Source organism: Columba livia, chromosome 5 (assembly GCF_036013475.1).
Source record: "Columba livia isolate bColLiv1 breed racing homer chromosome 5, bColLiv1.pat.W.v2, whole genome shotgun sequence".
Classification (NCBI taxonomy): Eukaryota; Metazoa; Chordata; class Aves; order Columbiformes; family Columbidae; genus Columba; species Columba livia.
This window is the reverse complement of record NC_088606.1, coordinates 66,314,622-66,341,997: the sequence shown is the minus strand read 5'-3', so window position 1 is coordinate 66,341,997 and position 27,376 is coordinate 66,314,622. Positions and strand designations below refer to the sequence as shown.

Below are 27,376 nucleotides of genomic sequence, written 5' to 3'. Positions count from 1 at the left end.
GGTTAAAAAAAAATTGAACCTACAAGAGCCAAAATGGCATCTATAAAGTGCAATCATGTGTTTTGAAGGAGTTGGTTGCTATATGAGTAACTAATGATCAGTGCAGTTTCAAAAGGTGCGTGAAGATGTTTTACTTTCATAATAAATATGGATCTAAAAATGTATCAGTAAGGACTGAAAACTTCCTAAATCATTCCCTCCTCAATACCTAAATCTCTTAATCTGCAAGAGTGCAGGAAGAAAGCCCTGAGCAGATAGTAAGTCCGAGATCTCATCTTGACAGCATATAACAAATCTGTGCCCGTAGTGCTGTTTTACAGCACTTGTAACGCAGCAACTGTCTCCAAGCAACTGTGCCACCGACCGGGAGGTACAACCGGCTGTGCAAACCCCAGGCCCCTTCACCGAGCCCTGAGCTCACATCTCATCCTGCAAAAATGCTCCAGCTGCATTTGAGATGGACCTTTGCAGCTCTTCCCGCAGGTGGAAAAATCAGGTTGGGTGACCGGTTGTCCACGTCAGGCTTTTGTACCAAAATACCTCTTAGCATATGAATCAGTTCAGCTCTCTCGTCTGTACTGGTAGTGCTTGTCAAAACGTTATTTTTGCAGCTAACTGAATCTAAACAAGCTCTCAAAAACAAAACAAAGCATTTGCAGGCCCAGCTCAGCATAGCTATTCATGTAGATTCAATCTAATTAACTACAATCAACAGATATCACAGAAAGAAAATCTATGTTTAATATAATTTCTCTGCAGCTGCTTTATCTAAATGCAAAACTAGCAATATATGTATGAAACTTCTTTTAAAAGGGAATAATATACATTTGTTGTCCTTCTGATAAACCCTGTCATTTAGTCATTTGTTGTATTAGATTTCATTTAGGACCCACTCCAAGCATTGTATAAGCTGCAGGAATGCAACATTCCCCTTCTACCAGAGTTTACTTCTAGGATAATAATCTGCATCCTTGATGGAAGGGAATCTATTTGCAAGACAAAGGCTAGTCACTAAAGATGATTTTTCCTTTTTGTGGTATCATTTGTATAATCATTCATGTGATTGTTGATTTGGAGGCTCATAATTTTGCAAAAGTGTTTTGAGACCAAACACTGGTGCCAGGTCAGAAGATGAAAAGCTTTATTCGTTACTTAGGGGGACAAAGAGATGGAAACAGGGGAAAAGGAAAGGATATGAAAGAACTATTCCCAGAGTGGGAGCAAACACAAGGTTGTGTCAACAGTACAATTTTGTTATCAACACCAGATCCAATGTCAGGCTAGATCTGTTTTTTTTCTTAGTTTACTATTTCTTTTCCTCGAGCCTAAATTGGCAGGTTTGTGCATGATGCTGGGAAATATACTGTAAGATTTCCCTTGCTTTTCCCAATTTATTCCCTATTCTCTCTTCTTCCAAAATTCTAAGAAGTCCACAGTGAATGAGTTCTGTTAATGACCATACATGAATAGCAGGTAACTAAACACTCATTTTGTAGCTCCTTTCTGTATTGTTTTGACATTCATTAATGCTGTTCGATCCAGGGGTACTATTTTACTGATCTTAATAGCTCAATCCAAACAACCCGCTGAAACTTTTTTATATTGCAAATTAAATGCCTTCTCCGGCTGTTAATTATTTAAAAGTAAAAGCTTCTAGGTAAGAGAATGTGGCATGTTATGCTGCAGAAACTCATCAGCGTGCTGACAGTCGTTAGTGAGTACTAGCTCCTGTGATTAGTCTCTTTTCAGACCATTATTATTAGTCACTAAAAACTGAGTGATATGTGAATTTGAGGTATGGACAGTGGATTTACACTTCTTAAACACGAATGGACTCAGGGGTAGTGGCCTGACACTGCGCTCCTTGGAAGTGTGAGGAGTTTGGGTGCTGCAGGACGGGCTGGTTGGCCAGTAAATGAGATGTGAAGGTGCAGATTATTAATATGTTCATGCCGTTCTGCTTCAGCTGGAGAAACTCTGGTGCGGGGATAACAAATGCTTACACAGGATGGGATTCTGCAGGGTCATCTGAACCCTCTAGGTCCAGCCTTTCTCCCAAACTCTTTCTGATTTGCGATATATATATATATATATTTAATTATTTGCATATTGTTTCTTTTTCTTGGTGACATAAATGGTGCACAGCCAGCATCTGCTGTGTGCCCAGTACATTACAACCATGCATGTTTTTGAGATGGTACCATTAAATTTCTTTCTTCCCCTTAACAAGAGTCATGAAGTGGGTGAATAGAGCCAGTTACAAGGCAGATATTTTTTGCAGGCTACACTGGGTACAGTCCTTGGATAGGTTAATCTGACTTGGAAACCTTTACATGAATTTGATAATATGGGTAACATGGTTCTACCAATAGGACTTCAGGATGTTATTACTCTTTATTAACCTTTTAAGAATGGATTGATGGCTGATATATTGCTTTTTGCTTTACAAGGAAATTAGAGCTGCATCCCACCCATTCCATTCCATCCTGACAATATGATATAGATTTATTTATTTTCTCTTTTTGTGAGCATAGATTGAGCTGCTGGTTTTCTCCTGCTCTTCACATAGAATATTTTTTCTGTGTTTTCAGAGGAAAAGGGGCAGTTAATTCTCGTTCAATCAAAGTAGCAGCAGGGGAGAGAGATCTGAGTCTGAACCCTGAGGTGTCCCACACCTTTCCATAAGACAGATGGGGACAGACTTTTTAGAAGTTCTGAGGTTTGTTTGTTGGTTTTGACCTGTGACAATAATAGGATTTGGCATTAAAGGATACCTATCTATATTTGTGTCTGTGGTCTGATGACTTGGTAGTTGAGTAAGCATTTTTTAGATGAATGATACAAACAAGTAGTACTAATGGTAGGCATTGTATTAATGACTTTATGTATTTAGCCCGTGATTTACCTTGTGTACAACTTCTCTTGTGAGATAAAATAGAAGGTACTTAATAGAAGCTACATTTTTGTGTGTGCACATCTGAGGAGGCAAAGCTCATAAAAGTTTAATGTTGTTTATACATTTGGAAAGTTTTACTTAATCAAAATACGTCTAGATATTTTTATTCTCTCAATGAACGGCAATTGAAGTGGAAATTGCCAAAAATAAGATCACAGGAGGCCCATAGCCATCAAAGAACTGAGAAGAGGATTACAGTGTACTGAGCGTGGTTATCTCTGACCAAAATGTAATTGTAGCCTGAAGTGAAAGACAAACTACTCTCAGGCATATGAGAAATGGTGATAGCCAAACACAGCTAAAGAACTAATTTTGAAGTCCTTTATAAGCTCTTACACGTAACTGATGTATAATTCCCTTATAAGCTCTAAAATAAATCTGTACTTAATGAACAGCAGGGATTTATTCCTTGTTTTATATGTGCAGTGTGTTGCTTAATGTAATATATAGTATCTTAGTTTTAAGAAAATTTACCTTCCGCTCTTCTAACATCCCTGTCAGTGTTGCACCTTTGTGTTTCAGCTTGGCCCTATATAAATGTGAGACGAACAATGTTGTTTGTCTTCTCCCTTCCACCACCCCAAAATACTGTCCCCTGGCTTGGTGAGGGTGCCCACCACCTTGCCATATACCTTTTCTAGAAGTCCCCAATAAACACAGCGCTTGGTCATATTGTCTGTTAAGAGACTGAAGATGGCATATTTTGTAAGGCGCTTATTCCATAAAGTGAATGTCTCATAGTGCAAATCAGTTATTAGTTATTATTGTGTATCAAATCCTACATAAAGTTTGTGTTTATATTAGCTATGCCTGATATATGAATTTGCTTTTTCCATGCTGATAAGCATTTTAATTTTAGTTTTAATTTTCTTCCCTCAAACTGAGTGCGGTCTGGGAGTTGATGGCACAGGCTATGCTTCTTTGCCTCTATTTCTCTTGCTTATTCAGGCAGCATCCATCCTAGTAGTATGAAGTAAACTCAGATAAATATTCTTCGGATGAGCTCTGACTTTCTTTTGGCTCTACTACTCTGATCAAATGACTCTGGTTTTAAATATCCAAAGGTTTAATTTCATTCTCCTGATCAGTAATGCTAATAATCATTTTAGTTGTATCATATTACTGACTATTTTAGTCAAAAGGACTCCATGTGATTATCACATTATATATAGTTATTAGTGAGGTGAAGAAGAGTAACTGAGTTAAGCAGAAGTCTGATTCGACTGATTTTTTTCCTAATAGGTATCAAATCATCTTTTTTAGATGTGAAGGTGCATGAGGAACAAAAACTTTCAAGAGAGAGGGATTTAGCTTAGGGAAGATCAGATAGAGCAGCTAGAATTCTCAAACAATGAGAATTTTATGGAAAAGATATTTATAACTTTATTGCTGAGATTTACACACCTGTAATTTTCAGATGCTGATTGCGCTGGGTTAAATTTCCCTGTTTAAAGACACAGTGCAAGTTTCAGCCTCCTTGGTACACTAACCCAATTTTAAAATACTGAAAAAAATATTTTGTACAGCTTAGTCTGTTTGGTTTACCCTGTGACTCCTGTATTAAGCTTTTATTATAGAGCAGATGTGCCCTTTTGAAAGGCAGATCAAAAGTCACCTACCAATGGATCTCAAGTTTTGAATTAACCATTTCATTTCTTTCTTAATGCCAGTAAGGTGCGCAAATAACAGACTTTCTGAGTTCCCGGTACCAAATAGGAACTGATACATCCAGGTGACACGAACGTCGATCCAGCACAGAATAGATTTGAGGCTGAAAGTTTTTATAACATTGTTCAATGGACTAATCTGTGGCTATTTGGTATTTCCCGGGTATCCCATTCCACCTCCGAACAGTGATCTACTACCGGGAGCGTATATGATCACCAAAGCTTGTAGTCTGAGAAGCCAGGGCCATAACCCATTCCTGACCCCCATCTATGTCAAAAAGACATTATTCTGCTTGGGTTGTTTCAAGAATTTGGTTTTCTATGAAAACCTAGAGTACAGAAGCATGCCATTATATTTTCTTGCCAAAACTGACCACTGTCTTACCCAGTGGGTTTTTCACTTGATATAAGGATGCCTGTGGTCCTATGCCTGCTCTGTTTTACTGCATTTTGTGTTAAGGTTTTGTGTTAATTTTTGCCTAACTGTACTAATAATCCAGGTGCTCTGGCTGTTTTCCAGATTAGTTTACTGATAATACTTGAAATGCAATAATGCAAAACTTCTCTTTAGTCCTCTCTGTCATCATTCAACAAGACAGTCCTTTTTAGCCATTAAACCTGCCGAATCGATGGTGATCTATTTAAATCTGTTGCCAAAGTAATTAACCCTGGAATGTAATTCCCCGGCCAAATCAAATCAGTTTTTCCTGGAATTATTTTTGGAAGACAGTAATTCCTGCCCGTATAGTCCAAGGTCTTTAAGAGAACTCCAAAAGAAAGGTTATAGGTGTGCCAATTTTCTTCCTTCAGGCTCACTGGGAGAAGAAATACAGTCTCTTTATTCAGCCAGGCTGTGTAACAACAAAGATGCAGTGTGGGAACTTAGCTCTTGTTTGATAGAAATTTGAACTCATCCAGTATTTTTTGAAAGAAAAAAAATAAAAATTAAATAATAAATACAGATGAGTATGAGCTTTTTTTGTTTGATTTTTCCCTAAAAGGCTCATAACTCAGCTCTGAACTCAACACAACGTCAGGCTGGCAAACTGCAGCAAGAAACAAAGGGGGCAAGGGGGAGAATACCAGGAATCATTGGGGCCAGGATATCCTGAGACAGCTTTTGTTGGGTCCTCTTAGTTGTTGTTTTGTTTTGTTTTGTTTTGTTTTTTTTTCTAGTTACATAGATTAAAATATAATTTTGCAGAATTGTGGCACAGTTGGGGATTTTTGAGTAAGGAAACTACCTGCTGTTTGTTTCTACTGTGTTCCCAGGAAATGCAGCTTAACTCATTATTTTTGTAAATAAGCAAGATTATAGCAAATAATTATTCCGACTAGCACAGCTGATGGATCACTGATATCTAACATGAATATCCTTTGAAGGCCCTAATTACTGGCGACCGGCTTTAGCTGAAGCACAGTGCTCGGGAATCCAGGGCATTAATGGGAAGACGTGGTGAGATTTCGGTGTTGTTGACCTCAGCAGACACAAGTTTTTCTTTAGTCCTAAAGTGGACATAGTTCACACTGGGCCCTGCCGTGTTATACAAATTTTAACACTAGGGCTATGGGGTTTTTTCATTCCACAATAGTTTCAACACTTTTTCATTTTTATGAAACTTAGAAGAAAAAAGTTGATCTTCTCTAGGTTTTTTTTCCTCATCTCAGAAGATAATATTTTGTACACTTGCAAGATGACATTCCAAAATTAATGTTGTGCTTGTATTGCAAATGCGGCAAAACTGCTAAAGGTGTAATGTTTTTAATCACAGGTACCTTTGGAAGGACACCAACGCGGTATCGTTGTCCTCCAAAAGAGCTAAAAATGGAGAAACAGCACACAATTGCTCAGTTACCTTTTTCCCTGCTCTTTTTGCTCTTACTTGGCAAAATCATTTTTAGTCTGACTGTATGTGGCTTGAGATCACCTAAAGAATAAGTAGCTGAAATGTCAGCTCATGCTGACATTTGCACTTAGGAGAAGTCGCATGCATCTGCCCAATGCTGATCTTACTCAGAGCAGCAAAATAAAATCATGAGGTTCAGTTCAAGTTCTCAAACTAGTCCTGGATTCTCTTACTGGTTGTAATATTGCAAAGGGTTCGGTCCTTGATGAGGTTTAATCGTGTATGTTCTCAAAAGGCTTAAGTGCCACATTTGGAAGCAAGAGACTTTGTTTCTGTTTTCCTGGGCATTTTTTGTGCATGGATGCGAAACATAAAAGTCACTGAGGTCATCATTGTACAAGTAGCACCGGCTGGGACCTTGTTAGAAGTAGCCTGGGTTTAAGTGAACTGGTGGCAGAACAGCGTTGGGAAGATGTTCTGGCTCTGGGATCTGGAAGCGATATGGTTGTCGAGTGCAGGCTACAGATTTTTGTTATTATTGTTCTTTAAAATCCACTTATTCACATCATCCAAGGCCTCAGATCACTGGAGAGGCCAGAATTACAAACAAACTTGGAAGAGGTGGAAGGGGACAGGTCCACTGGTGAGTTTAAGATCTGGTTTAAATGCACCATCTGGATCCTTAAAATCCATGAGGATGAGGATGCACAAGGGAAAGACCTACCTATGTGTGCTGGTTCTTGGATTCTCCTTCATAAGATGCTGTGGGAGGTACTGGATTCTATTTGAAAGAGAAGGGACAGGTGGGATGGACTGGTGGTTTGACCCCTTATGGCCACTCCTATAAATCTTGCTGATTCATTTTTAGCTCAAGTAACTAGACCACAGGCGACAGAGAGATGTTGATTTACCTTCAGGTTTTCAAACACTTTAATTTGTCTAACCCCAAATTGAAATACTTTGTTATTTTTTGCAGATGTTGTCATGTATTCCATTAATTTATGTAACATGACAGCTGGTTCTATGTTAAATTAAGCTTTTTAGGTCAATTTAAGAGGGAAGGCAATGGCTTTCCAGAATATTGAATCCATCAGTATGACACTGATTTAAATCTGAACTGAGGATTTCAGCAATTTGTGTGGCTGCAATTGCTGTTCCATACACAAATAACACTTTATTCTTTCCTACGCTTCTTGTTCTCCTAATTTATTAACCCTGACAGTAACATATTTATAATTATGAATCTACAGTGCATAAGCATATAAAAATCAAGTAGTTAAAAGAATACAAAGGCTACCCTTTACTGCACGCAAATATTAAGTACGTAATTAAGTAGGTGGTTAAGGAAATCTCATTTGTAACTTGTTTCTATAAAATTACTGTGAGCAGCCATCTATGCCTTGAATGAGAGTTTTTCTTAAAGATCTTGATTTCTGTTAAATGAGTTTTACTGGCCTAAACCCACGTTATTTAACTTTGGGATTTAGTGTGGCTTTATCCGCATCCAATGCATAACATAAAGAATAACTTCCCGCATTTAGTGTGAATCAAGTTCTTTTACTGGGTATTGACATTGACCTTATGCTAATCTACTGAGAAACTGAAAGAATTAGAAAGGAAAGGTGTCACCCTTAGAAGTTTTAACTTGTGATTTTCATGGTTGTTAGCCCTTGATTTTGACATTATTTCAGATTGTCTTTATTTAAGGAATAACAGCCCTTCAAAATATCACATTTAGCACCCGGGTGACAAAAGAGTTTCTATTTCCAGGAATAAAAAAAAAAAAGGAAGGGTTTTTTTTAGGTTTCGCTGCATGAAAAAATAATCATATAATGTTAAATCTTCTATGTCACATGCTGTGATTTGGAAATAGCTCATTTGTTTTCACCGACTTGTTTGGCAGGAGAAGGGAAAGTCTTCTGAATTCTATTTTTACCGTTAGAATGGGATTGTAATTCTTGCATTTAATTCACTACCTGTGGGAAGAACGTGGAGTTTTTTCCCCGTCGTTGTAGTATACCGAGCTTTTCAATGCATTTCTTCTGTGCTTTCCTGCCCAGAGGCATTTTGTAAAATGTGGAGGGATTAACAGGCAGATAAATAGACCGATTGATTGGGGTATATGCCTATATTTATATAGCTATATAGATACACTCAGATATAAGTATATGTATATCAGACAAAGGAATAAATTTTCTAGCCAATGGAAGTTGCAGAGTTCATATTCTTCCAGCTTTGTAGCAAGGCGGTTTTGCTTTTTGGTGATGGTGCGACAGCATCCCTACCTTCAGGATGTCAGGTTAGCAAGACAGAATGTACATGGTTTTTGAGACAGCTGGTAGAATCTAATGATGTTTGAGGACTGAAAATCAGAGTCTATTTAACCATCTTCTCAGTTTATTTCCATTACCATTTACAGGATGTAAATGGCTCTTAAGCATTCTGATGTTGATGCTAATTTGTGCTTATGTTACCTTGTTACTGTTTAAAAGGTGATTATTATGTTTTCCTGCTCTCTAGTTTTACTTGTGACTGGGACTATTCTAAACAGAAATCTCACTGAATGCTTTGTTTTTTCAGTGCTTTATAGAGATCACGGTGTTTAGCGGTATGGCCTCAGTTGCATCTCTAAACCTTACGTCCATTCAAGACTTGCAAATATTTAGCAAGTTTAGTTGAGTTGATCCTTAAGCAAGTCTTAACAGCAATTTATAGTAGAGTTTTAAATGTAATAAATGGGAGGAGATAAAAATATCAAGTAAAATAATTGATAGTAACTACCTAGGGATGAAAAGAACCCACCCTATGAACCTGCTGATTAAATTTTGCTGGAGATTCGAATGTGCAGCACAACAAAGTGGGGAGACACTTAGAATATTACCAGTTTGGAGGAGTAGTAAACTGCACATATTTTAGGTATAGCAACAGAGATTATTTTCTAAATACTCTCTAAATAAGTGTCCATGCAGCAGCAGTGGACCTTTATTAAATAACTGAGCATGAATGAAGAAATCAGTAGTAACTTAGTATACGAATACCTGACCTAAAGCCAAAGTTAACGGTAAATAATAAAAACAAGACAAAAACAAGTGGTTTCAGCAAAAATCATTAGATAGTCGTAAATATTCTAGTATATTTGTACATTACCATTGTGTCCTGTCTATGTTACTAATTGGGTACACTCTAAAAATAGCTTCTCTAGTCAAGAAATGAGACCTTTGCAATCCTGTTTCAAAAGTGGAACTTTTCATTTGAAGTCTATGATGCAGCAGAGATAATGGACGTGGACATGTATAGGGGACGACTTGTATTTGCCACATCTCTTTATTGAACTTGCTGAAAGGGAAAGTTGTCTTTAAAGCTTGTAAGCTCTATTACTGCTATGTGTGACCTGACGCTTGCTGGAATGACGCGGGCTGGATGACGGGACCCTGCTCTCTTGTGTTTGAAGAATGGATTGGTCACTGACCTTTATTCTTTCTCATCCACTTCTTAAACCTCCAGGTAGATTCTCCAAACTTGTCCTCATCTCGGTGTGGTCACATTCCCAGTTCTACCAGTACGGGCCAGCGCTAGAGGAACAGGACTTCTTTATTGGTGGTAAAACGCTGAAATGGCCCTGCTACATTTTAACACTAATTTCATAAGTATTGTGGTTCCTACCAAGAGCTACTGGAGCAAAAGCTCTTTTCTAAAAAGCTGAACCTTTCCATAGTTATGTGTTATTGAATAACAGAATTCAGAAAATAGAAGATTGCGGTGTAATTTTATGGGTGATGTGTTATTTGCAGGGAAGGTTTTACATTCTGATCATGCACAGAGGATTCTGGATGTGGAGGTATTAAACAGTTTATTTTGTTGTTCCTTATAAAAGACTTTTCTCCAAATGGAATGTGGAAAGGCCTTAATTTAGACTAGTACATACATGAAGATGAAAAAATAATTCGAGCAGCATCCACTTTTCCCTCACCTGCACTGTTAGGTGATCAGCCTGATACCTGTTCCATGTTCTGACTTAGAGATATCTCAGCAGACTATCTAGACTTCTATTTCTTGTAATATATCCTTGCAGGTCTAGGATGTACTCTAGAGGCTATCAAGTGATTTTAGTTTGGGGAAGTTTTATTTTGCTTTTGGCTTAGAAACACTCTTTTTATAGATGAGAAGACCAGCCTTTACTTTTTAAGGGAAAAGAAATTAAAGTGAGAACAATATTGATCAGGAAAGACTGTAAAATATTCATGGTATGTATGTCTTGGGGTTTATGTGTATAATAAACATCATTTAATTCATACAAAATGTAATTTAATATATTTTTGGGATAAAGGTGCTACCAAATTGGCGTGTTTAGATTTGACGTATCATCTTACATAGCAGCAACAGGGAATGTCAGGATATTGGTCTCTGGTGTTTGGGGCATTGTTCCTTTAGTTGCTATGTTAAAGTTGTGAAGGTTCATTTCATCACAGCTTCTGAGTCTCGTATTTTTCTGTAGTGAAGGGAAGGAGGAAAATTCTGTCTCCGAGTCTGAGTTTTGCAGCCCTTTGGAAGCCAGAGACAGGCTTCGATTTGCTGTTGGGTGTTTTTGTTTGATTTCGTTGTTCCCTGAGGCAGGTGTGGTCCATGCCCAGTGGCCTTTTCTTTTCTAACACTTTGCCAAACACGTGGAGAAAACAACATGTGTTGGCATCCTGGAGTGAGATATTTGATTCACCAAAAAGGGAAGGATGGGATAAACTGAGGCATCAGCGGCAAGTTTCTTTTGTAACTATGTGAAATAAATCAGAGTTTTTCTTTCTTTGAAGGATAGCTATTGGGCTAAAAATGGGGTTTGTAGTGGCTTTATTGGTAGGAAACTGATAGGCATGGAGCCAACAGAGGTACAAACCATTTCTAAAGCCGGTTCCTAATCTAGAAAAAAAGAATCAAACATTCTCTCACGTGTCAAGTACTGCAAATTTCCCAAAGCTGAAGTCAATAATAAGTTGCTAACTTCTAATATGCATTTCTTGGAAGTGGACCGTTGGTGTGCCAGTAGTTCTGCTCAGCTGCCTGATTTCATGTGACTTCTCTGAACTGTTATATCCTTGTTTTTGCAGTCAAGAGTGCTGGTTCTCCTTTCACCAAGCAGGCTGACTTAAATTGTGTCATAGGAACAGAAAGTTTTATCTCTGGAACTGAATCCATAAGTCCAAATACATTAGTACCCTGACATAAAAGTGAAAAGAAAAGTTAAACAGATAAATCCAGAATGATTTTTTAATAGGAATATACTTTACAGACTTTTACTTAAAACCTGTGGATGACAATTAATATCAGGCTACATTTTAACCTTTTTCTTGAGCTTTTCAAAAGGGGTTTTAATATTATTTTAAATTTCTTGCAATTACATTGGGCTAGATTTGCCATTTTATGGGAAATAGAGAGGTAGGAAATAGAGAGGTAGGAAAAATGGATGGAATGAACTTGTATTAAGGGATTATGCCATTTCTGGATGGCAATGGAAAAGGCTGGATTGGGTTGCACTTTTTGTTTTAGTACAGTGACTATTGTAGTAGCTAAAAAACCAAAAAAGTTAAGTACTTGGTTATGGAAGAAATAACATTTACCAGTGGTTGAAGTTTGGATGGATCATATCCTCATGTTACAACCCCAGATTCTGCTTGTATCATTTGTATCTGCTTGTATCTGCTTGTATCATTCTGCTTTACATTTGTAAAGTCGTTGCTGTTTCATTAGGCTGAGGTCAAAGCCTTGTTTGTTAGTGAGCATAGAAATTGCAGCACTAGTGCTTGGATAGGTGTGAAATTTGAAGGGAAAACTCCTGATGGTAGCGGGGAAGTTGTCCCCATTAGGGTGTGAAAGGTGTTTACCACGAAATAAAGTCAGTAATTTTCTCACCTGTTCCACAGCATCCTTGTGGTGTGGTCATGTCAGCTTGATGTGAAAAATTCTGCCCCTGGGTTGACATTGGTGGTAAAATCGGTGGCATTGCTGCAGCTTTGCTGATGTGAAAGAGTTTTTGTTTGCTTAGGTGTTACAGTTGGTGCTGTTTGCTCCAAGAGCTGCTGCTCTGACGCCAGCAGAAAAGCTCCTTTTGTCAGCATTTAATGTCTGTCTGCCAAGGGGGCTCTGCTGACACAGCACTGGTGCTGTAAACCCTATAGTGTAATGCACGCAAAATTAAACAGAAAATTCTCCTAATGCTTTTGAGTGGAAAGAAGGAAGGGAGAGCTTAAAAAACATATAATCAAATTAGAAATCTGAAGATGTCATATGAACCAGTCTCTATTTTCATACCATTAAGGTTGTAAATCAATTAATAAAAGAATGATCTCAAACTCTGCTCATGTCTGGACAATGTTCATAGACCTGTTTAAAATAAGGGAGTGTCTTATATCTGAGTTACTGATCCCTAAGAACACTTAAAATTTCTCCAGTGATTTACTGGTCATCTGCTACTAATTGATATATTTTCAGAAGGAGAAGTGGCAGTAGAGGTTACTTACTTCAAGATTTAAGCTGAAAGGAAAACAGGGATTCCACTAGAAAAGCTAAATTACCGGTCCCAGTGGATGGCATGAACCCCAGGATTTACACTGAATTGAACTCAATGTGTTTGCTGGTTCTTTTTGGCTTCAGTGACATAATCAAGAATATTTTGAATACACTTCAGATATGATCTGACCGTGTTCTGGATCATACTACTTTTTACAAAGCATATTTGCTTTGTATGAAATATTTATGTGTCGTTCTGCACAAAGATTTGTTAGTAATATGTAATGCAAAGTGTGGAGTCTTTGGCTCTATTAACATCTTCCATTTTAGCTAGCAGTAGGCTTGCTAATTTAGATATTTTAATGAATGAGTCATAACCTTTGTATAATAGCACCCAAATTATAATTGCCATTTTGTTATATCCACTGATGTATTTTTAGTAAAAAACTCCTGAGTTTAGGGCGGGAGAAGCTGTTTGCACGCTAACATTCAAAACAGCAAAAAAAAATAGTCTTAACTCCTTGTAGGTTTTGTTAAATACTTGGTGTATTGTTAAACACAAGCAATTCTGTGGGTTTTGGAGACCAGCTATATAGATTTTTATGTTACCTGTTCATCAGAGATTTTACAGCTCTCCGTTCAGCTATCAATTTTAGGTATTCAGCAGAGTTTCATGTAATAGCCAGTTTGTAAACAGGTGCAATTCACTTTAATGAATGTGTAGGCCAGATGTATTATACTGTACTGCTGTATTTCCTTCCAATATATTTAATGTTCTACTTATTATTTGAACTTTGGATGGATTTTCAAATTGCTGATCGGTGAGGTTTAAAAATACTTTGGATCTGGATCCCTGGCTGAGAGCGGCTTTTTATTCAGAGAACATTTCTCCCTCTTATCACACAGGAGTCAAGGAAAATATTTGGTTATTTCCCAACCCAACAATCATCCTTTTCAGTCTCCTGAGTCCTAAAGGTGCCACCAGCGAAATTGCTGCGCTTGTAGATGGGAACAGCGAAACCTTCGCTGTGACTTGCATGCATTCAACTGAAAGGCACTTCTACAATTCTCTTTTATTCAGGACTAATGTGACTATTTGTCACAGTCATTATCTTACAACTGAACGCCAGCAAAAGGAATAAGTAGCACCTAGAGGTTAGCAAACAGTTTAGAAAGTGGCTTCTGTTTTGAACAGTCAGCTTTTGCCAGCTTGAGCTGTGCTGTTTGCCGTGGCATCTCCAAGATTTTTCTAAAGAATTGTTTGTCTAATTTGTGTTGTAGAAATATGGAAAAAGCTTGATTGTCTGGAAACATCAGGGTTTTTTTCTGAAGGATCCTTGCTGCTTAATTGGCTTCCTTATTTTCTGATGCATAATTATTCTGTCATACCCCGATAGGTTTTGATGTCTCACTTACTTTAATTGTGAAGTACCACAAGCACTGTATAAATAAAAATAAGTATCCAAAGGCAACCTGAAAACACATCTCCACCCTTAGGTGCCTGCACAAGACCCAGGTCTCTTGGAATTCTTAGGCAAAACGTTGTTAGAAATCCTAGTCTCAATAAAACACGCAGTCTGTTTTATGATATATATCAAAAACTATTATGCTGCTGCAGGAAAAACCTGTGCAATATTGAGAAGCCCTAAGATTTGGGTTTTTTAATGGGCAGACACTTGCTCTGATAAGAGCAATAAGCATGATAATCCCTCCTTTGAAGACATGTGTCTAGTAGGGACCAGACTTCAAAAAATAGAAGTGGATCATGTAAAAAAAGCCCAGAGGAAACCAAGCACAAAATTAACCTCGTGTTATTTTTATTTCTTGTTTAAGGCAGAAGTTATGGACTGCTGATGGCATTATCTAGAATTTTCCCCCTACCAAAGCTACAACCCCTCTGGCAACAAGCCTGAGACACCGATGTTTCCAGTCAGACTGGAGCAGCCGGGCTTTCTGGGGCTGACTTCTTGGGGATTGGCTTGGGAGGAAGTCAAAAAGGCTTGAGAAGTGTTATTGGTCTACGTTCCAACCCGCAAACTAGTCTGTTTTAACACAGAAGCTCTTTAAAATATACCAGTATCTGCTGAGAGAGGCAAATGCTGAAGAATGCCAACTTGAGAAGTTTTCATGTTTTTTTATTTTATGAAGAAAAGTATTTGGTGATCGAAAGCTACTTACGGTGTGAGAACCTTCTGCCAGCATATATAGTAGAATCATCATTACTAGAGACTGGTGAGATAAACCTCCGCTATATCTGATTTATGTAGAATCGATCCTGTTGCACCAGGAGGCAGATTGCAAGACCTCTTTAGGTTTCTTCCAGGCATTTTTCTGCTTCTCTTATGAAAAATTCACAGCAACTCATCACATCATATGCTTTCCTTGGCTTAGAAGATTTCTAGAAATTGATGCATTTACTTTTCAAATCATTTTTACCGTGCGGTAACAGGCGTGATGATTATAGGCATGTGTTTAATTAGTTTCTGAAGTGATGTCCACTTCATAGCTACTTTATTTCTGACGCTAGGTGAAGAAAGATCTGTCCTTGTTGCCCACCAAAGAGTATCAGCAGTCCATAGGGCATTGCTTTAACAGCCTGATACGTACATTGAAGCAGGGAAAGGTAAGATGTATATTAGCAAGTGTTTTTGCTGGAAAAGAACTTGCTCAGATTCCTGACATCTGCTAGAGAGAAAAAGTGAAGAGGGGTTCGTGGACTGTGACTAGTTCCACCATTTCTGGAAGAAAAGTTTGCAAACCCTCATGAATTTTGTGTTTTGGGAGGTTTCTCTGTCAGAATTTTATGGGAGGGAGAATGACTCTTTGTGTTTGATGAAAGGACCCTGCAGAGGATGATGACGGGATGGTAGCCCTGAAATAGTTCACTAGTTCTTCCTCTGTTTCTCCACCTAAACTGGTTTGGTTTGGGGCTCAGGCGCTTTGTTTGTTTAATGTGGGGCTCATTTTTGCAACACCCTGAAAAGATTCAGTGTTGAAATGGTGAAAAACTGACCAAAGTAATCTAAGAGTGTGCGCACTGGATGTTGTTTGTGATTAAATATACCCAGTAGTGAGATCCAGACACTGAACCTGCCTCTGAATCCTTGATGGTCTGTGACTTCATGTGAAATCTTAGTAAAGGTCCCTTTTGTCCCTGTAACTCCTTTAAAGAATTACTGAGTCCTATCCAAGGGCCTGACCATTTCTAATGACCAAACTCTCTACATTTTTATGTTCATGAAGTGATTATTTTTTTATTACAGGACATATTATTACAGAAAACATACTGTACTTGGGCCTCATCATAGATATTCAGAAATTGAATCTTAAGGTTGAAAATTTTGTGAGAGTGATGGTTAATAAATGAGAGAATTATGATTAACCTAGCAGGTTAATTTAGCTGTATGAAGTATCTGGCCAGAGGCTTCATGGAGTTTCCTTCTATGCAGGTCTGAGTGTTGCACATCTGATTTTAAAGATGATTTTTTTTACTGTCTATATTTGCACCCATTCAGCAGTAAGAGATACGAGGTATGAATTTCACTGGACAGAAACATTAGTGACATGGTACCAAGTACGTGTGAGGTATGTGAGAATGTGGCATTTGCCCTCCTGTTCACGCACACGCTTTTTGCAGCCCAGAATTTGTAATTTAGCAAAGGAAACTGCTGTGCAGTGTGATTTTAGCTTCATATATTACATGGGGAAAATCAAAGGATGAGAAAGAAGGGGCTGAAAATCAAAACTCTACCCCATTTGCTTGCAGATGGAGTTAGAATGAGAGGGAGGAAAAGGGGAGAAGTAAACCCTTAAGTTCATATTTTAAGTTATGTCTTCTTGCCACTCCTACATGGGTTTCTATGGAAACAGAAGCAGAAACTGGGCCATCAGCAGCCAAGAATCCATTTACACTTTAAATTTACTGCTTGAGCAGCCATGCAGTTTTCTTGTCCAAATTAAATCATGATGGAGTAACACATGCTAAGTAAATTGGGGATAAGATGAAAACAACAAATATTAAGTATCCTTCCATGGATATGCCGAAAAACCCCACCTTTCTTCTGAAAGACCTCGACATGACAAATTAGATTATATTTTTAAAAGAAAGTACTTACATATGGCTTTTCAAATATGCATTCAAAGTATGTTAAATAATGCTGTTCTATTCTTCAGGTAATTATGTTAGCTGCTTTAATTAGGAATGCAGCTAACTCTGCCTAAGAGGCAGCTTAGCTGTTTCTGTGCTTTGGATGCAGAAAATAAACAAGTTGCACTTTCCTTACTGCTCATCTTCTAATGAATTTCATGGTGAAATTCTCATGTGCTAACACAGCTCCTGCATGTTGTATAATCACTACTGACATTTATTTATGTCTTGTTAGAAGATAAGGTTGCTTTTACTGGTTATGATAAAATATTGTCAGATACTTCCCACTGTCAGAAATTCTGCTCAAGTTATTAAGCTTTTGCTGAAACCGTAATTGTTTAAGTTGATGTTTTCAGTTTTACTTGGTTGTTCATATTTTGCTGGGTTTGGCTTGTTTTTTTGTTTTTGTTTGTTTTTTTGTTTGTTTGATGAGCTTTGATTAGAAAAATGATAGCGCTCTTTATGCGTTTGAGTAAGAAGTTTTCCATTGAAAGTATACCCAAACATATGAATTTGTATTCTGTTCTGTATTTGATTCTGTTTGTCGGTTTTTTAATTGCACTTGTTTCCTCGGTTGACCTTTCAAAATCTGGTGGAAATTTGAATTTTTGTTTTCCTCCCCTGTGATTAATAATAAAGCTGCACTGTGGGCACACCTGATTAGAAGAGTGTGAGCGAGGGAGCAGTATCGACTGAACGATGAGTCTGTAAACACCTACAGAAGAGAGATGGGAACTAGAAAGAACGGACAAAGAGATAACGGAGTGGATTGTGAGAGTTAGAACAGGTGAAATGCCTGAACAAGGAAGAAAAAGGAGCTGGGTATGGGTGTATAAGGCAAGTGGGACTGAGGATGGACTGGGAAGACTGGGACTGCCAGGAGATGAAGGTTAGGCTTGTACTAAGAATTTTGATGCCAGGATAAGGAACTATCTTGGGATAAAGATGGGGACGAGACCTCTTCAGGGCCTGAAATGACAGCTAAGAGAATGGTAGAAACATTTTGTTTGGGAGAGATCCTTGAGATCAAGTCCAATCATAACCTAACTCTAGCACTAGCCCATGTTCCTAAGAACCTCATCTCCACATCTTTTAAACCCCTCCAGGGATGGTGACTCCACCACTGCCCTGGGCAGCCTGTTCCAATGCCCGACAGCCCTTTGGGGAAGAAATTTTTCCTAATATCCAATCTAAACCTCCACTGGTTCAACTTGAGGCAATTTCTTCTCATCCTACTCAGGAGAAGAGACCAACCCCCTCCATGCTCCAAGGTCCTTTCAGGCAGTTCAGAGATGAGAAGGTCTCCCCTCGGCTCCTGTTCTCCAGGCTGAACCCCCCAGGTCCCTCAGCCATTCCTCATAAGATTTGTGCCAGAGAAGTTCTGGAGAAGAATTTATTCTGTATTCGGGAACTCTTTGAACCTATTGCCATGTTTTCCTTGGGTGCTGGACCAAGCAAGAGCTGGAGTCCCAGCGTGGTTGTTGTCTCAGCCCTGGGGCAGGTATCTGCACTGGGGCTCTAAAAGAGAGACCCAATGCCATGGATTACCTACATGAGCCTCAATGTTATGGCAAAACCCAAGAATTTGTTGTCTTTGTGAACCTCATTCTCATTCATACTTAAATTATTTTTCTCAAGCGCTTGGTGGCTTTGGGTGTTGCCGACACCAGCTGAATATGCCAGTCGTGAAGGTGGCGAGTGCTGGCAGCCAGAGCAACTGTTTTGACAGACCATGAGATGTGCAAAGAAAGTTTTCCTCCATCTTCTCCTTCCTCCTGGTCAGGGACAAACACTCGGGTGAAGAACTATATGGCACAGAGAAATTCCACTGTGTAGGAATTCAAGGGCTGCCGCTGCATGTGTTTTATAACAGTACCTGGAGCAAATTTTTTCCCCAAAGAGGTGACAGGGGTTGATAGCAATTGGTAGTTTGCATTGTCTAGTAGGATGTTTAATGATTAAGGTCTCACAGGCTTCTTACAATTATGAAGATTAGTGTCTGGTCCCTGAACCTAATTAAGCAACAGAGATGACTGATGCAGTGGGTTTTTAAAAGCTAAGCAGCAAGTAAATAAATGATGGTCAGTGAATAAGGTAGCAAACGGCGGAGTTCAGATGAAATTTGTAAAGGAACTGGTAGAGTTTGGGGTTTGTTATTATTTTCCTTAGAAGAAAAATGTGAAAAGTAATGCAGGAAGTGCTGGTAGAAAGGGCTGCAGCTTTACTTGCATGAATAAGCTCTTTAAGGAGGGTACAAGAGGAAGTCGATCATCTACAAAGATTTGAAAGGGGATTGAAAAGTGCGGAAAATTAAAAATGGGAAGAATGCAAAACAGAAACCACTATGATTTGCATTTTGCAAGGCATATTGTTCATTCATATTAATATTTGGGGCACATACAGCATGTTCACACCTCTCTCAGCATGTAGTATTACCTCTTCTTTAGGTCTGGAAACAAAAAAGTGTGCTTTGCGTCAGCTTTCAGTAAGGTTCATGTTGTGCATGTGGGTGATGAGGTACCTACTGAAAATGAGCCTGACAAGCAACTGCAGAGCTGGTAAACAGTATTTATGTTGCTTGGATTTCTCAGGAGTCCAAGTATAGTCCAGCATGAACATAACGTTCGTATTCAAAAGATAAAATGTAAGACAACCATAGACCAACAGATTTTCTGATGGTTGGTTCTGGATGAAGTTTGAAATCAGAATTTTAAAAAGAATAGGTAACTGAAAGTAAATGGGAAGTGGTTTAAATGGCAGTGTAGTTTTTTGAAGCTAGTTTGTGAAGGCTAATGAGAGAGGGATTAGCTGGTTTCTTAACAAGATTAATGCAGGATGGTCAATCTGTTTGGATTTAAATAAAACATTACTTTAGCATTCCATGGGAAACTATCATTAAAGGTAGAAAAGATGGCTAAGGGGTGGACTACAAGAAGCTGCGAACAAAATACAGTTTTCAGAATGGATAGATGTTATTAATGATTTTGTGTCGTGATTAGAAGATATTCTTAGATGTTTGCTCATTAAATTTTGGCTAATGTGAAACCGAGTGGGCTCGCTCAGGCAGAGGAAAACTCATCGTGCAGGGCAGACACAGGGAGCTGACAGCTGAACCGGTGGATATGAAAAGGTAACAGGACAATGGTCCAAACTGTGCACCAGTGCTAAGAACTGTGAACTGGGGGCAATGAGGAGAGTGAGACACTGGTGTGTGAAGGATGATTGCAGCCGCAGAAATTGGGTAGCGCAGGAAGGTAAATGCGGTTCTGAGCAGCCCTGTCTGAGAGACACTCAGTCGAAACTGAGGGGCAGCAATTTCATATAATAACAGTTCAGCATCCGCCCTACCTAATACTCTTTTTTTCTCAGTCTGAATCCAGTGAAATGACGTATGAGTTGCCTTGGTCTGTCTTATGAAAGAACTATTTCAAATTATTTTTTTTCCCTATAATGTGTACTTTCCATCTCAGCAACGCCAATACCACAAGTTCTCAGAGCACTTCTGCACTCTTGGAAGATACTTTAGGTCCATCCTGACAAGAGCAGGGGCCTCCACGCTGTCTGGAACTCAGTAACAGACATACTTCGCTTTCGTCATCATCTATTTATCTATCAGCAATAAGTGTGAGGACTTTTGAGTTTGCTTCCTTTTCATTTAGGAGGAATTTCAGTTGGCATGTGAAATGTGAGCAGAAGCGTCTGTGCAATAAAAAATAAAGCGCTTGTTTGCTTCTTGTCAGTGCTGAACATCCTCTGTTCCCATAAGTTACATTTTCTGTGCTATTAGACTTCCTATTTCATTTCTCCCGCTAGGTGCAGTTTGAAATTTCCGTAAGCTGAAGCTCTGACTAAGAAAGGTCTACTACGGTGCTTTGCCTTTTTGCTACTCAGTCTCGTTTCCAGTTCCAGTGTGGAAGTGTGGGACACTCCACGTTCTTTCAAGGCACAAAAAGGCTCGTGACTCATTCCTTCTCCTTTGTCTGTCTTTAACCAGGTTCTCCTTCATGGCTTTACCTGCTGCTTTAATCATCTTTTGCATGGAGCTTGTCAAAAGGGCTTTGGGAACCTGAGTAAACTGTCAGGGAGTTTCAGCTTTTGACGTTTCATTCTCCTTGCATGCTCCAGAATTAGAGTAGACACGTGTCGGGTTTCTTCCTTGCAGCTTTCCCTTCCTAGTATGTGGTGGGTTTAGAGGTTTATCATGAATTATTTTGATCAGTTTTCCTGTCACGGGTGAACTGAAGTGGACTGTAGGCTTAGAGTTGCCATAAATACTTCAAGTTATAAACAACATTGGCTAGATTTTAATAGGTGCATATAGTTATTAGTCATCCTTGCACATTTCAAAAGCTGTGTAAATACTATCACGGTACAGTTAACCTCTTGCTCTCATAGCTAGAAACGTTCTACATTGTCTATATTATAATACAGATCATACAGATTTGTTCCTTGACTTCAAGACAACTTTTGATACTCGTCTTTGCATCTCAACAGAAAAAAAAATCTTCTTAGATTTATAGCTGTTCCAGTTTTTTTGTAAGCAAAAATAAAATAAACGCAATTATGTGAACATGAGACACAGGAACACATTAATTTGATTCCATCTGCTAAACAATTTTTGTGAATTTAATTGCACCCCAGTTCTTCTAAACACATTAAGACATATGTTCATAAACTAATTGAATATAGCTTGTAGTCTTGGCAGTGGTCCAATGCACTGGTAAATCAACCACAGTATTCTTAACAATTATTTCCGTTGTAGCATGTTAAATGGTGTCTTCGCCATTTTCAGTTTTTAAAGTCCTGTGATAAAATGAAATACAGGCTTGCAAAAAGCTACCTCAATATCTCTAATGCTGGTTGCTAGTAAGTGTTCTGATTTGAATGTTCTTGTATGTTTTGTCTGTACATTTAATACTGTAGCTCCTTTTGGGTATTTTTCTTGGATTTCTCTATGTGGTTGCTGTATCCTCAAAGAAATTCCTCCTTGCATTTCTCATTTAAAAATATTTAAAAGTCATAAGATTTCTGATTTGTGAGGTTATAGAGCTCGTTATCAAGACATGTTGGAAATCTGCATCTAAACCCAGCTCTTGTTGTTGTTACGAATGTTGATAAGTTTGACCAGATCAACAAGTCAGGATATCTATATAAAAGATAGGAGGCTCTCTTTTTTCTTTTTCTTTTGTTTTTTAACATTCACCTCCTTACTACTTGAACTGATCTGCTGGATTTTATGGCAGCTGATGCTCCTGGACCTGTGCAGTCTGTTGAGATTGAGAGCAGTCTGAATAGCCTGTAGCAAAACAGAAAGATGGCAAATTTTAAAGATTTCTGCTATTTCCCAGCAAGTTAATTACAGAATTTTTTCTTCCTCTGCAATTAGTAAGCATGTAAGCTCAAGAGGAGGCACCGAGCCCAAACTAGCCTGTATGCTTACTAACACTGTGGCAAAAAATTGAAATGACCTATCCTCTAACTGTAGGATGGAGATGCGAGTGTATCATTGAAATAGAAGTAATTGCTTCTTCTGGCTCGTGCCATGAAGTTGCAGAAATCTTTATCCAGTCAATCTCATGGCCTCCTCTTGGTTGCAAGTTGTAGAAGTGCAACTGGGTATTTTGCATACCATGCCATTAAAATCATGTGTTTTGCCTTTGAATTTTGTGCTGTGTACTGAGTAGGTCTCAGCCCAGTATTGTTAGCTTGAATAAACATAAAAACAAGCATTAATAAACGTTGTTGGTGTTTAAAGGCCAGGAGTTGCTTGTAGTGCTTGGCCACATATACAAGTTGCTAAAGATATAAACATTTCATATATTTATCTGCTTGAATACTTATGGACTGGGTTATTTTCAGAATAGTTTCAAATAGTTCATCGGGTGTATCTTTTGACCCAAGTATTGCTGATGAGTTCCATTGGGAGTTAATAGGGTTTCTTGCACAGGACCACGAAACATGTTAAGAGATTTCCTTCTGAATGCAGGAAAAATGCCATAAAGAAGGCAACACCCTGCAACTCATCTCTCTGTCCTTTTTACTTGTAGTTAGTAGATACAGAATTAAACCTACTTCTGCTAGTAACTGATTTAATAATCATAGTTGAAGAGTAGGGCAAATATTACTAATTCTGTGATGCTGGTTTGTAACCCAAAAGGTAAGAAAGAATTATAGAATAATTTCAAACTTCTTTGCGGGGGTGTATACACCAAGGAGTTTCATCCTTGCCCTGGGGAAGCATGAAACTATACGTAATGCTATAGGAAACACTAGGCATGAAATTGAGCTGAAAGCCTTGAAGAAGGGTTTGAAGATCAGGCTCTTAAGTATATTGATGTGTTAACATACTAGAAATAACATAGCAGAACTTCAAAGTAGCATTTCTGAGGGAATAGGGAGGATGGAAGAGTGTAATATACTAATAATTCTCTTTATTTGACAGTTAAAAGGACACTGAAACAGCAATTGCAGTGTTCATTGCATGCTGTTAAGTGACAAATAATCTCTTCTACATCTCAATTTTTCCTTAATAACTGACCTTTCCCTTCTCTTCCTATTAGAAGTGTTTGTAATTCATATTTTATGTGAGTAGAAACAAAAGTATATGCTGCTTGCTACAGGCAAAATATTGCATCCAGAGTCCCTTTTTTCACGTAGTTTCAGGTTTATGGAAGTTTGCACTGATTTTTCTTTTTCCTAAAGTCTGAGCAAGAGTAAGACGCAGAAGGAGGAGATGTAAGCACGATGTTACACTCAGCATTTTATCCTCTCTTTTAAGTTTTTGGGCCTCTGGGATATATTGGCAAAACTGAGATTATCAGACTGGATTGCAGCAAGGGACCGTTCCTGTGTATTCATCAAATCTCATATAAAATAAGACTTCAAGGTGTTTAACAGCCGCATCTGTGATAAGGTTGCAGAGGGAAGGCTGAGAGTGGAGCTTTTCATTTGTTGCTGCTCTGGGTTTAAGTTCAGCAGTTGTAGTAAAACTTATTGCTGCAGGTTTTGATACTCGGCCTCGAAGCTGGTACTTTTGAAACCAGATCATTTTAGGGATGCATTTAAACGATCCGTTTTGCAGACTGTTGTATCAACAGCACAACCAAGCGGTTGCATTAAGGGGATGAAGTTGGCGTGAGCCTTGGCTGGATGCAGATGCAGTTCCTGGGTGTTTTGAGCCAAGATCATCTCCAAATTGAAAGAAAATGTCTGAATTTTAGCTAAAACACACCTGCGTGCTCTCTTCTTGAATCATCCGCAGCTGCAATCTTTTTATGCTGTTTCACTGCATCTGTCCCATCCCAGTACTGCTTAACATGTTGATTGTTTTACTTGCTTAGAAGAAAAAATCATGTATATTTGGAGCCGTATATGCATATTCTTCACTCCTGTCTGAAGAAATGTGACCTTCCTCTACCACGCTGATGCCACTAATTTCTCCTGTCACATTCTATGTTAACTCTCTACTGCTATGATTTAGAAATGCTTCAATCTTTCAGAGCTCGAAAAATGGCACAAGCTGTGTAACAGGAGTGTTAAACACAGAGAGGGTTGTATATATTTTTATTAAGACGTGGGATAAAACTTGACTCCTAAAGGTAGCAGATAGGGAGCTTGTAGAGATCACACCGATCTTTTTCTCTATTTGTGAATTTGAGACTTCAACATGTTTTCTCGACGCAGTCTAATTATTCTGAACAAAAGAGCGTTGAGAATCCGACAGTTCTGCTTTGAAAGTCGTGGTGCTGCCAAGCTGGAATGCGACTTCCAGGCTCACATTTGCGTGTTTGCTTTCAAAGCTGTAGCTGTTACCTGAGAATCTGTGGGGCAAAGTTGGCTGACAATATTTATTTTGACTAATTTAGTGCCTGGAGCTTGTTGATTTTAAATCGTGATACTTTAAATAGATTTGTAGATTAATTACGTATCTTTAATACACAAAAGAAACATAGTCATGTGATTTTTTTTCTAGGTTGACTAGATAGATGAGAATTAGACAAACACAAAAAGAGGCCATTATTACTATGCCGTAGCTACTACGCTACATATAACTTGTGTATCTTTGCTTTGAATTTAAAGAAATGCTCAGCTGTGGAATGTTTATTGAGCATCTAGAGATTTCTGCATTGAGTATGCATTAATAAGTCATAAGAATTAATAATTTACAATATAATATAGATAAACATGATTTGGCTTCTACTCAGCTGCATATTTCAGCACTTTTGTGTTGTATAACATCCTACTTTACCCAGAAAATTCAATGTAATTCATCAGCACAGGCACAATAGAAATGAAAGAAAGCTGCAAGGCAAATCTAAGAACTGCACACAGATTGGCTCCATTAATTTTGCTCGTTATACTTCGTGGTTCCTAATGAATAGCAAAGAGTTAAATGGGAAAGGCCACCAGGAAAAATATGAAACTTGCTTATTTTTAAGAAAGAAAGACATGACTTTTCTAGAAAACATTTAAAAATAAATAATACCACTAGTTAAAAGTGTCCAGAGTGCAGAATTGCCTGGGTAAATTTTCTGTGCCAGGAAGTTAATGGAATTAAATACCTAACTAGATTTCGAACTGAACTAGATTTAATTTATGACCATTAATATTAGAAAATTTAACTGTGCTAAAATGGCAACCTGAAAATCTAATCCTTTGCAGTATGAATTCAATTTTGAAGAAACCAGTTAATGGAAGATCCATGTAGGCAGGGCCAAGTGCTTAATGCCATCTACAAATGTACTATTTTTGGCTACTGTTCTGTAGGTACTTTTTGAATTTCTGGCCCCAAAACACTGTTTAAATGCATTTTCCTTGCTAAGAATAGATCATCTTATAATTTTCTTTCTCAGTCATGGGTAATCAGGATGCCTTAAAATGTATGTTTAGCTTTAGGGTGACTGAGCCAAGCTTTCCCTCTGCAAGAGTCAGAGCCTGAAGTCTTCAGAGGGCCAGGAGCAAGAGTGCCTCCGAAATCTTGCTCTCCCTTGTTCCCTGGTATTGTCCATTTTCCAGGATGGACCTGCCTTCTCCAGTGCGGGTGCCTCTCCGTTTTGGGCACACTTCCCACGCAGCTGAACCTGACCTTGCCTTAAATTGAACATTCAATTTGGATGAGCATTTCTTTAGTATTTTGAACATCATTTAGTTACTCACTGCGCAACAGACCATGGTCTCCTTAAGTTTGAACAGAAAAATTCAGTAGTAATTCCCCCCTTCCTTCCTTCACCCAATCAATCTGAATGAACATGGAATTTACCACCCAGTTTTGTGGAGAAGTTTATTTTAATTTGGTGACTCCCCTTTTAAATGTTGAGACAAATAGCTGACTTTGCTGTTTAGGATTCCCAGCTCAGAAATGTTCACTTTTTGAGAAGGAAAGGTTGCAGTTTAGAAGTAATAAAAAAGTCACTAGCACTTCAGCTAATCCTAAACTAACTTAAACTGATTTCAAGCATGTACTGGTAGGTTCCAGTTGTCTGTTTTAGCAGCCACATCACATCTTAGCCTATGGGGGAGATTCAGATAAAAAGTTGCCTTTCTGGGTGGTGGCAAAATCTGGTAGATTACAGAATATTTTGTATTTCTATCATGGCATTTTGTTTAAAAAAAATACATTTAGACAAATTATGTCTCAGAGATTCAGAAAAGTCTAAGCAAGTCTTCATCTAGTTACTACTTCCAGCAAGTAATGTTTTTACTGCCTTATCTCCTATGGGGGAAATGCTCATTAAAACTCCATTTAATTTGGTGTTAACAATGTCATTAGCTCCTCCACATGTTTCAGATAAGTCCTCCCCCACATTCTTTTTCCCAGTTTTCCTCCGTTCACTGGCTTCCCAAGTTTGTCTGTCCCCAAAGCCTCTCCTGTTGTGTTAATAAATGTGTTAATAGATGCCAGAAGCAGCAGTAAAATGTGAGTATCGGAAAGAGTTTTCTTTGTGAATGTTTTGTTGCATTTGTCACGTGTGCCTGTGTCATTAGAGGTCTAGGAAAACCACCTTATGTTACAGGAGTACATTTGGTTAACAAAACAGCCAACAGGTAGAAGAAATAGATTCCGACTGGTAGATCTCTTTGCAGAAAGTGTCTTGCTGTGCCTCCCATTTAAATTTTGTCTGGTTTCTAATGCCTTCGATTCTTCATGCAAAAAGAGAATCTGCTTTTTATTGTATCTAACTAAGGATGCCTATTGAGTATTTTTTTGATATATATGTCTAGGTTGGAATTGACTTAGTTCAGATCAAATTTGAATCGAATT

The 27,376-nt window shown here is 38.3% G+C and overlaps 1 protein-coding gene across 5 annotated transcripts in view; it reads left to right on the top strand.

Moving 5' to 3' along the window:
- SHANK2 (SH3 and multiple ankyrin repeat domains 2) overlaps positions 1 to 27,376 on the top strand; it is a 315,788-nt gene that overhangs the window by 209,032 nt on the left and 79,380 nt on the right. The window lies entirely within an intron of this gene.